General features: G+C 34.0%; 1 protein-coding gene across 31 annotated transcripts in view; it reads left to right on the forward strand.

Moving 5' to 3' along the window:
* The window catches only part of SOX6 (SRY-box transcription factor 6), a 685,495-nt gene that overhangs the window by 321,476 nt on the left and 351,555 nt on the right, over nt 1–12,464 (forward strand). The gene's annotated exons all lie outside the window — the stretch shown is intronic.

Consider the following 12,464-nt stretch of genomic DNA (forward strand, 5'->3'; position numbering starts at 1 on the left):
TCATGAGGCAGTAGACTATAAACTCCAATACTTGTCTAACAATCACGTGACCCTGGGTAAGTTTTTCAATCTCCCTGAATCACAAAATTTAAAATTTTGTATGGTAGTAACCTGACTTTTTAAACATTTTGAGAAGTAATTGTAATAATTAATATGGGTCTAATGAACATATATTTGAGGTATTGTGATGATTGTTGTATTATAAATGTCAATTACTTTACCATGCTATAATGTAATGATGCCCCCAGAGATCATTGAGATAATTAGGACAGTTGCTTTACGGTTATTTCTCTGCAATTATGAAACTTTGGAGTTCCTATGCGTGCTTGATTTAGATACCTTTCTTGGCACACGCGCGTGTGTGTGTGTGTTGGTTTCTCTTCCTTTAATGTCAGGTTTCAGGCTGTAACTTCTTACTTTGTTGTGAATAATTTCTAATTTGCTTCTTTTTTTTCTAATTTGCTTCTTATATTTATCTTTCAGTTATTAAATTAGATGATCATAACACTCTAGACACTATTTAAAATACAAACGCACATTTCTGGGTGAGTTGCTGAGAGATTCTGGGAAATATACATGCTCTTCAGTTCATAGACTCTGTACTGACTCTTCAGGCTGTTCAGAGACTTTATACTTCTCATTCGTGCCTATGTTCTAGAATAACTGAGGTTGCTAGGTCAATAAACTAGGAATAAATGAGATTGCTAGATTACTTTTGTGATTCATCAAAAAGATGGTTTTAGTTCTATAAGAAAGTACTTTTCAGCATACTTTAGAGGATTCTGTTATGTAAAAATAAAGAAATTGATTTGTGATGATCTTTTAGGGGGAAGGGTCTAGACTGTTAGGGAATTTAAACTCATTCTTCTCTTGCAAGTAATTATTAGTTTATTTTTCCTCTTCATTATTGTGTGTTATAGATTTGATTTAAGAGTGGTACTTTCAATATGAGACCTCTCATTTAAGAGTCCTTTATCATTATATTCCTATTATTAAAGAATGTTTTTTATGTACATTACAGAACTTTGTTTTCTAAAGTACATATATTTTAGGCATCAGAAGTTCAGACATTTTTAGTGCATATCAACATATATAGTCCACTAAGTACAAATATGAAATGACAAAAAGTGTGCTCATCAAACCTACAGAGTCCAAAAATCTAGGAGAAATGCTGAATATATTGTATGAAAGAAACAAAAACTTGAAAGTTTTTGACAAACCCAAAATATAAACTTTAACTCATCAAGATAAAATTTAATAGATGTTACTGTCAAGTCCAGAGGCTGTGACCAAAATTCCTATCTGCACAAGTAATTACTGGAGAAAATTTAAATAGCAGACACATGATTTAAAAAAAAACAAAAACCCACATATGAGTTTTAGGTGACAGAGCAATGGAGTCAGCATGGTGAATATTGCCAAAAAATTGCCAGTGCTATGCTAGTCAGCATTACAGTTAATGTATGTAATTACATACCTAGAATTACAGTAGGTAAGATTCAAGAGGCCTCAGGCTCACTGAACTTCTTGCTCAATACAATACATCTGAAGTATTGTGTTAAGGTGAGAATTACTACACTTTTAGAGGAACTCAGAAACATTGGGATATTCTCAGAGAACAATCGATATGAGAACAGACAGTTATATGATAAGAAGAACAATTGGAGGAACTAGTAATATTTTCATACAATATTATATATCACATATTTTACTTTATAATAGGACCAACTATCTAACAGTGTAGTTGTCCAGGTATGGAAAACTTTCTTTGGAAGGCAATAAGTTACCTTTGGAGGTATACAGAAATCTTAATTGCTATCTTTAAAGGTTATTGTAGAGGGGAGGTGATTGGTCTTTTTCTTTCAAGACTATGAATTTTTATGAACTAAATATGCTTATTTAGTATTCTGTAGTTCATGGCATATTTTTAATAGCCCTAATCAAGAGCTTCATAGTATCATGATTATTTTTCTACAAGTTTTTTTTTTCTTACTATGCAAGGTGCTATATTAGAACTGAGGGATTCTTACCATGTTGCTTTCTTTTTTTGGCTGTGGATCCCTTTGGTGGGTTGATGATCCCTACAGGTCTATCCTTATTTTAAATGCGTAAAGTTCATGGAATTATAGAGAAAATGAATTATATTAAAATGTTAATTTAAACATTTTGTGATATGGCAGGAAGTACTATTTTACTAATGGATTAAACACAAGATCTAGTGGAAGGACTAAAAATATACTTTTGAAGTAGTGATAAGCATAAAAGGTATTTTGAGATAATCTTCAAGTACAATGTAATCTATATATTGTTATTCTGTTGATTATAATCTCACAGATACTATGAATTTATTATTTGTTGCCTGCTTTGATAATTTAAAGAAATCACATTTTCAGTTAAAAATATTGGTGAAAAATATTTTTTTTCCATCCAAAGTTGCAGACTTCCTGAATTCTATGCACAGATTTTTTGGGGTCTGTGGGCCCTAGGGGAAGAACCACTATGCTACATGATATTGCATACCTATCATGAGTAAAGCAAAGGTCTCTAAATTTAAAGAGTTTATATTCTAGTAAAAGGTACAAAACACAGACAAAATTAACTCTAATTCAATGTCATTTAATATGTCATTTAAAGTTCCATGAGTGCTATGTAGATAAAATGTTATAGGAGTTTACAAGATAGATTGTGCCTGTCTAGGAAACCATGGAAAGGTTCTCTGGGAAAAGTGGGTTGTAACTGGTCGAAAGAAAGTATACAGGCAGATATGGAGGGGAGGGACATTTCAGTCAAAAGGAACAGGCAGAGAGCTTTAAAACAGCAGAGAGTTCAAGTTCTACTTTAAAGTATATGAAGATGCATATGCAATGTAAAACTGAAAAAGTAGGTTCTGTTCATCACAGAGGCCCTTTAATTCTTGGCTTAGAAATTTGAACTTTATACTGAAGGTTATGGAGGAACCATTGACTATTCTTTAGCACAGTAAATTGCTGGAGTAGAGCTTTCCTCCAAGAAAGTTAATCTGGCAGCACTATGTCAGATGTATAGGAGTACAGAGAGACATTAAAGAAACTGTTTCAGGCTAGAGATAATGAGGGCCTGAACTAAGGCAGCAGGAACAAGAGAGGAAGAAGGGGTGCATATGGAAAAGATATTAGGAGATAGAATTATTAGGACTCAACATTAAAGTGAGGATATCAATAGAGAGGAGCTATTTAAAGGTAGTTCAGAGTGAGAAGTAGGATGGAGCTACAGTTAATGAGAAAAGTAGAGCAAAATGTTTTGGAGATTGGAGTAATGAGGATTCCTATTTTTTATTTTGAGTTTGATTCCTAATTCTAACTACTTGCTTGGAGCAATGGGACAGAACAGTAGGATGGGAGAATAGAAATAATTATAGTAAAGGTCATTAATAAACTTTGATAAATTTATGATTTTATGATAATTATATTCCAGTTCCAAGGAAGTATAATAGGTCCACCAATATTTGTCTGACTTGGACTTTTTAAAGCCCCATCTCCTCATTTGGGACATTGCTTATCCCATGGGACATATAAAAGCTTTCAGATGCATTACTTGCCTCTTCCTCACTTCTACTTCCTGGTTTGAAGGCCATACTTCATGAGTGGCAAGTTTGTGTGACTGACATAATGAATGACCTTCCTGAGTCATTCTTGTCCTGGAGAATGTTTTGACTCTATCAGACTAAATACCCTCCCCCCTCACTTCCCCTCATATACAGGAACTGATCTATAAAAAGTTTATTTATTATGGTCTATTTTAAAACAATATCTGCATGATAAAACAAAAACTCTCCACAGGATAATAGGAAAGTTATTCTTTTACAGGTGGGTTCTTTGATTAACCAAATAATTGTCTACTATTTTATGTGCCATTCTCTCAAGAAATATCCTCTCCAGAGCAGTGAATTGACTGGATTGCTGAAACACTGATGAACAAAGGTGTTCTGTCTGAAGTGCTTCCTCTGAATGTAAGATTTGTGGGAAAATAGGCAAGGTTTCTATTTTCTTGTAAATTTAACCCTGATTTTTTTTTTCCTGCCATAGAAAGACACATTGGCAGGTAGATAGATAGATAGATAGATAGATATGTGTGCAGATACATGGAAAAATGGATGGTAGAATAAATATCAGAATCTACATTTTAAAACTGCTGATATTGGTGGGTATAATATGCAGAAAGACTTTGATTAATAGATTCAGGTTTAAATGCTTCTAAGATAAAAATCCTTCAGTTGGGGTTAAAGATGAATTTTAGTTATCCTTGTATCACCCATCTTGTTGCCAATGTAGCTGGGCTCTAACATAAGCGACAGTTGTCAGAAAATGAATACTTTAAAAAGGACTTCTATATCTAAATACATATATTTAATCAGAGAGTCCTTTGGCTTCTGAAAATAAGTTGTCTAATGAGAATTTCATTTGAGCAGCTGCGACTGAGGAGGTCAACAGGCATTGCCTAGGAGAATATGGCCCAGCTGGTTAAATCTGGTTGTTGTCGTGATTTAAATGGTCAAGTGCTGCTTGTAATCCAGGACCGTCTGTTTGTAAAGGGAAGAGTGAGTGCTTCAGCATAATGTACAGCTGTTTTAATCTCTCTTTAATAATAGTGCTTCAGTCACTATCATGTCTTGTGCATCATACTACTAAGTATATGATCCTAGACTGGATGAACTGGTTTGGGACAGGTTCTGGAGTCATGTGAGATTGCAGAGAAAGGGATATAAACCTCAGCTCTAACAAAATAAGAATTTCTTTCTGACTTTTTCATCCTTTAAGAGACTTATATTTTAGGTGGTAATTATTGTGATCAAGAGGGAGTGATGAAACTTGTAGTTAAAAATATTAGAATAAATGTGTTATATTTGATAGAGGCCATAAGCTTAAAGGGAAATATGCAGAGTTTAGGTACGATGCTGTAGAATGTATGTTGGTCAGAAATTAGAGTATTTGCCCAGTGGAACTGTGTGCTTCAAGATATGATAATAATAAAAGTATGTGGATTTATTTGACTGTTTATGTGGAGAAAGGGCAGGAGCATTTGAGCTTTGGATTCCTGGTGGGATAGGCTTTCCAATGGATTATGCAGCTGTTGCCCAGCACAAGAATGAACATGTGTTTATGTGTCTGATGGATTATTATCATTATTCACATCTCTAAACAATAATTTGGATTTCTACATATATTTTCACTGAATTATATTTAGTAAGCATATATGTTGATATGTATTGCTTATGTGATGTTAATAGCTTTTGCTGTATTAAAAGAGGAGTGTGATAGAGTTTAACAATGAGAAAACTCAATTTTGAAAGTCGTATATTTTTTGGGTGAGCTAGATCTGGGTTTGAATGTAAGTTTAGCAAGGTAGTATAATATACTGATTGAGTGTGGACTCTGGATCTAGGCTGTGTGAGCCTCAGTTTAGCATTTGCCAGTTGGATGACATTGGGCACCCCTCTGTGTTTTCTCAGCCAGATATTGGCTATGGTTATAGAGCTATCATGAAAAGAAAAAGATTTAGTTAATGCAACTAAAACATTTAGAGCATTACCAGTACATAGTAAGTGCTCAATAAATGTAGCCAACTTTATTTCCTAGTCTTAGGCAAATAATTTCATCCTTTTGTGCTTCAGTTCCCTCATTTGTAAAACTGGATAAATGATATCTACCTTTCAGGGTTGTGTCAGAATTTGATGTTTTATATAAATACATATATACACACACACACATACATACATATATATATAAACAGAGCTTATATAATTATAATTATTATTGCTATTGGTATTATAACTACTATTACTGATGTCATTTGAAGAATGTTTTTTAAAGAGTAATGTTGCAGGAGTCTCATCCTGCACCACAGACAGAACCATAGGAAATGTCCCATGGTGTTAGGGGATTTAACATTTGGCAGCAATGAAGTACTTATTTTTGGGAAGAGCAATTCAGCTTAACTCTCCTTTCAGGCTTTTTGGAAAAGCTGATACTAAAGTTTCCCCGCTGGAAGCCAATCTTCCCTGCTGAGAAATATGTGGAATATGGTGTTGTCAGTGAGAGAGTTGGTAAAGCCTTGGATGAGGTTTTCAGATAATAAATACCCAGTTAAAAGTACTGTGTTCCTGTTAAAGAAAAAAATCTATTAAAAGACTATGATAAAAAATATAAAAGTTTAACATTCATACCATGCTACAGCATTAAAAGAATCTTTTAAAGTAAAATTTATGGATATTAGATTTTTCAGTTCAGTTCAGTTCATTCGCTCAGTCGTGTCCAACTCTTTGCGACCCATGAACTGCAGTGCGCCAGGCCTCCCTATCCATCACCAACTGCCGGAGTGTACCCAAATCCATGTCCATTGAGTCGGTGATGCCATCTAACCATCTCATCCTCTATCGTCCCCTTCTCCTCCTGCCCTCTATCTTTCCCAGCATCAGGGTCTTTTCAAATGAGCCAGCTCTTCGCATCAGGTGACCAAAGTATTGGAGTTTCAGCTTCAACATCAGTCCTTCCAATGAACACCCAGAACTGATTTCCTTTAGGTTTTTGCCACTGTTCTGATTGAAGGTTATATTGGTGAAATATTTAGAATACCCAAGATCCAAGCCTTTCTTTATATTTCTCATTTATGGGAGAAGGTTTTGGACTTTTGCATAAAAACATATTAAGTATTTATTATGAAGTCCCCAGAATTATTATTTTAAGTAAGTTGGAAATTTCAGGTCATTTAAGTGCTGAAGTTACCCAAGATCACTCCTACTCTAGGTGAAGAAGCCATCAGATATTCAGAGCGATGCTGATGTAACTTCATTTTAATTCACTTTTTCTTCTCTTTAAAGTATACCTTTACTTTCCTATAATGTTTGGGCCCTTGATCCTATTTTAAAGAATTTGTATTATACACATAGCAAATATTAATCTAGTACCAACTAATTTAAATACACATATTTCTGCAAGTATTGTACAATTAGGGATTAAAATGAGGAACTAGAACTACTGTTCCATATTGAATTATGGAAAAGAATAATGCTTCTTGTGTTTTTGTGTTAAGTATATTTGCTTTCTAATTCTTTGGAAACTGGTCATCCTCACATATAACTTTATGAAGCATGTAATTAACCTGAATCCTGTGAACCCTAGACATTCTGGGCAAATATTTGTTTCAATTTGCTGTTGTTTTTCAGCTCCCATTTTCAATATTGGCAGTGTCCTAGTAGGTTGAATTCTTTTCTCAACTTTCATTTTGTGTGTTTCTGCCTTGAAAAGATACTTCAAATTTCTTGGCCCATTTATATCTCCTCAGACTTAAAAATTCTTTTCTTAAAATTTTTTCTCTATGAATGTTAAGAACAGATGCGGTCAGTTGCTTCTGATTTTTCCTCTTCCTGACCTGGGAAGCAAGAAGGTATTCCTTGCATTTTGTTAAGAGCATGCAACTTCCTCTCCATGGTTTGATGAAATTAAGTCATAGTCTCATATGAATTTTGAACTGGTGAAGTCAAAGTGGATCATTAGCATTTTACATTTTTTTCCCACTGAAAATTCATTATATAGCCTATTCTAGAATTATTCTCAAAAGAATAGGGAGCAGGTTTAAAATCTATACATTTTTGTTGCACAATATATGTGTAAAATCAAAAGAAAAAATGAATAGAAAAGGGAGTGACAAGCTTAAATCTGTGTTTATTATGTAATATTTGATTATATATATTATAAGGCATAAAAATAAACACTTGTAAATTCATCATTCAGTTTAATGTTTTCTTTACCTATTCAATCCCTGTATTTTCTACATAGATGTAACTACTGCCAGAACTTTGTGTTTAGAATCTTCCTTTTTTTGTTTTAAAGCAGTTTTATATATGTTCCTAAATAATATGTCATTTAGCTTTGTTTCAGAACTTTATAAATATGGTATTACACTGTAACCTTCTATGACTTATTTTTTATACTCATAATTATATTTCAAGATCAATTTTGCTCTGTGCGGCTCTAGTTCATTTTCACTTTTGTATGATATTCCACACTCTATCCCACAGAATGCTATATAGAAGTGTACTCTCTTGTTTACTGTCTGTGGACATTTGGATGATTTCCTGTTTTCTGCTAGTACAAACAATGAGTGTGAACATCCTTGTACCTGTCTTCTGATACACATGTGCATGAGCTTCTTCCTAGGGTGTATTCCCAGGAGTGGAGCTGCTGTTAACAAATTTGTATTATTTTTTCTACTCTGTTGGAAAACAGTACACAAAGAAATTGGAGCTTCAGTGTGTGTGTGTGTGTGTGTGTGTGTTATAATTCCTGAAAGCCTTAACTGTCTATACCTTTGGTTCCACCTTCCTCAAAACATCTGGCCCAGGCTTCCGTTTATTGCTGAGCTTTTCAGACACACGTAAGAGCCTTTGATGGATTCTTCACTGCAATTTTTCTTTTTGTTGTTTCTTAATAGAATGTCTTCAGCCCTTCTTTTAAATATGAGCACCAGTGTATTGCCATTCTCCCTCTGGACTATGATTACTAGGTTTGTTAGGAAATACATTTTTTCCCCCATTTGATTCTTTTACTGATGTTTCTAGCTCTCTGTGTTTTTTGAATTAAAGTAATTCCTAATCTCTAACCTTATCAGGTTCACAGTAATTTTTTCTTAAATATCTACTTCAAATTCAAAATTAACCAGCAAACTCTTGATTATTGCCACTCTTCTTGCCATTCATATTGGAAAAGACATATTTTTCTATCTGAACAGTTGGCTTCTTAGCTGGAAATCTTCACTTTTTCTTAAAATATTTTATCTGGGAGTCCTTTCTGATTCAGATTAGCCTGAATTTGATGTGCATTCTTGCTTGACTGTGGTAACCTTCTGAGTAATACCTAATAATTATTTAATTAGTTAATTTGTCTTAGCATTAGTTTTTTAATTTAGAAAATGAAAATATTGGTTGAGCATTAAAGGCCACATTCTAAAATTTTGTGCTGCTTTGATTTTCTTTTATTAGAGTTTGTATCTGAATTTTAGCAGCCACTATCAGTAATTTTCTTTTTCAAACTGTTTTCACAGTAAAAGAGTCATCTGAAACAATATCATGATTCTTTTTCTCTTAATTGAAATTGTCTTTAACTATTTACAGTCTCTTTTTTTTTCTGATGTTTTTATAAAGATAGAGATAAAAGCTGCCATCCAGTTTTGATGTCCGACAAAGTCATTGTCCAGGGAAGGTACTTATAGACAAAGCCATGGATAATTGGCTCAGAAAGTTCTGTACATGGTTTGAGAGGTTGGCGAATGGAGGGTGAGGTTGGTAGTGTGGCATGATCCAGAAGAACCTAAAGGCCAATGATTCTACATTTTGGCAGAGCTGTTATTAAGGGGATTTGGGCCTTAGAGGGAATTCATGGCCATAGTTATTAGCCATATGAGGTTATGGGTTTAATGCTGAATAACTGTGACACTTAGACCTATCATAACTTTATTAATTTATGTCTTGAGGGTTTAAGTATAACTGAGGAGCCAACACTGAGAGGCCGGACAAGTTCACACACAATGAGTCACAAAATATAGGTCATCCCCTAGCATTAGGAAGGAGGCAGATGTTGGAGGCCTGTGGACTTCCCCAGTTGCTCTCAAATGGGTGGTTAAAATAAATGGAGGTAGGATGAAGAATAACTATGAAAAATGTGACAAAGTACTGAATTATTTGCAAGGCACTAGTGGTAACGTGGTAGAATTACTTTGCTACTAATGCGTGGTTTTTGAATGAAGGCAACCTATAGTCAACATGTAGTTTTTAGAGTGGCTAATAAACTGTGGGCACTGGGATTCCATTCTGATCCAAAATGCAGTGGAACTTGTGCTTACCCTGGAACTTCGTAGCAGATCCTTCAGAAATACCTCTAATCTTGTACTTCTTGCTCCTGTCACAGGCATGGAAGAGATGGGAAATTTTAGAATTAATGCATACGCAATGTGTTGTTTTGGAGCAATCTTCCTTTGTTTTCAGGTGGGGAAAGGAGACTGGTGAAAACTACCTAATGTACAAAGTCCTAAAAACTATCCTTTGATCTTTATGATAATGTTCGATGGTATATATAGAGTGACAGTGGCATTTTGGAGTACAGAGAACAGCAAAAAATTAATATTGTTTGCTTATAAATACCATTGTCACCAAACTCATGTACACAGAAACTCATGTATTAATTAATTTTGTTTCTCCATTAGTAATTTTAATTTAACTCTTAACCCCACCCCACCCCTTCTCACTAATAAGAGAAATTCTCATTTCACTTCCAGGCAAACTCAGTTACTTCAGTATTTAACTTCAGTTACTTTTAATTATGCCCCTTTCTTGTCTTCCTGGTGTTATCTGATATTCAGATGGCTTAGCATTTTACTGGCATTGGAGCATTGATATCTGGCCAGTGATCATCAATCTCTATTATGCTTGGAATAAAATTCATTGCTTAAAATTCAAATATTGTAGTCTGGCTTTTTAAACTTTATTACTTTTTGCCCTCAGACCACTCCAGCTACTGGACCATTTTCTTTTTCCTCAGGCATGTCTTAATTCCTTGGCACTTGCTTTTCCCTGTATATAGAGTTATTTTCCTTTAGATCTCTATATATTGGCTTTTTAAAAATTGTCTTTACTTTTTAATCTTTCTTTTTTTTTCTTTCTTCCTTCCTTTCTTTTGAATACATTTCTTAGATATGCCCTATTTATTTCAAACAACAGTAAAAACTTTTGTCTGTATCTCACTGTTTGTAGCTACTCCACTGTTTACTTTCTGAGTAGTCAGTATTAGCTTCAGAAATTAGGTGTGTCCTTGGTACCCAATGGAGACTAGCTGCTTTGAATTTTTTCTCCTAGTTAAATTTTTAAAAATACTTATTCATTGTCTTCCACATCAGCTGTGCTTTGTCTTTTTGCTTTAACGTGAGTAATTTGGGCATTTCATACTCAGAGCAACTGATTCTGACTAAGAAACTTGAAGATGCAGCAATCTCATGACAAACTTTCTTATTTAAAGAGAGTCAGCAGTGTTAAGTTGGATTAGTTATTTAGTCCAACATACTTCATGCTCAACCGTTATCCCTACCCTTCTGTCTCCCCTCTGCTTATCTAAGTTTTCCATGTATCTATTTTGCTTTATGTAAAATCCAGATCATATCTTGTCTTCTACTGATGACTTTATCTTCTACTCATGACTTTATCTTTGTCTAAAATTTGTGGAGTCTTAAAAAAATGTCAAACTCATAGACACAGGAAGTAAAAAAGTAGTTAGCATCTGGGGATGGATAGGGGCAACAAGGTGAAGTTGGTAAAAGGGTGCAGACTTTCAGTTATAAGATGAATAAGATCTGAGTATATAATGTATAACATGGTGACTATGTTTGATAATATTTTATAGTTGAAAATTTCTAAGATTAGCAAATCTTAGCAGAGTAGAACTTAAATAGATGAGGTAATGGGTGGATGTGTTAATGAACTCAGTGGGGGGAATCCTTTCACAATGAATCTGTATATAAAATCATCACATTGTATACTTTAAATATCTTACAACTTTGTTTGTCAGTTATACCTCAGTAAAGCTGAAAAAAAAAAAAAGCCATATGCCACTCCATTTATCAATAGATTATAAATCTATGTTTGCTAATTTTTAAATTGAGATTTTTATTGAGATAATTATAGATTCACATGCAGTTGTAAGAAATAATATACAGAGGTCCAGTGTATACTTTATTTCCTCCAGTGATAACATTTTGCAAAACTGCCACATACTGTCACAACCAGGTTATTAACATTGATACAGTACACTGATCTTATTCATTTTTCTCCAGTTTTAATTGTACTCAATTGTGTGTGCATGTGTGTATTAGGTTCTCCACAGTTTTGTCACCCGTAAATACCTATAGAGGTTCATGTATTCACTACCACAATCAAGATACTGAATAGTTCCAACACCACGAGGATCACTTGTGTTGCTCTTATAGAACCATACCCACCTCTCTTCTACTCCAACACCTCTTATCCTCTATACCAAATTCCTGCCAGCCATTAAAATATCCTTCATTTCTAGCATTTTGTCATTTCAAATATGTTATATAAATGGAGTAGCTTTTAGTATATAAATGCAGTAGCTTTTTCTTTTTCTTTTTGGAATTGGCATTAAAAAAACTGAACAGTATAATTTCCTGGAGATTCACCCAAGTTGTTACATGTATCATTAGCATTTATTAAGCTCTTCCATCTGTTAATGTAGGGGGTGAGGAGAGGTAAAAGTGGAAAAAGAGGAGGAGAAGAAGAAGAATAGTTATTGGCTTTCAGTAGCTCTCAGTTTAGTGGAAGAAACACGTGTACATAAAGTAATAATATTATAGTTAAGTGCTATACTAAAGTAGTAGAGTTATAAAATGCTGGAGTACAGAAGAGGGAACTATCATTTTGT

Source organism: Dama dama, chromosome 1 (assembly GCF_033118175.1).
Source record: "Dama dama isolate Ldn47 chromosome 1, ASM3311817v1, whole genome shotgun sequence".
In the NCBI taxonomy this organism is placed as follows: Eukaryota; Metazoa; Chordata; class Mammalia; order Artiodactyla; family Cervidae; genus Dama; species Dama dama.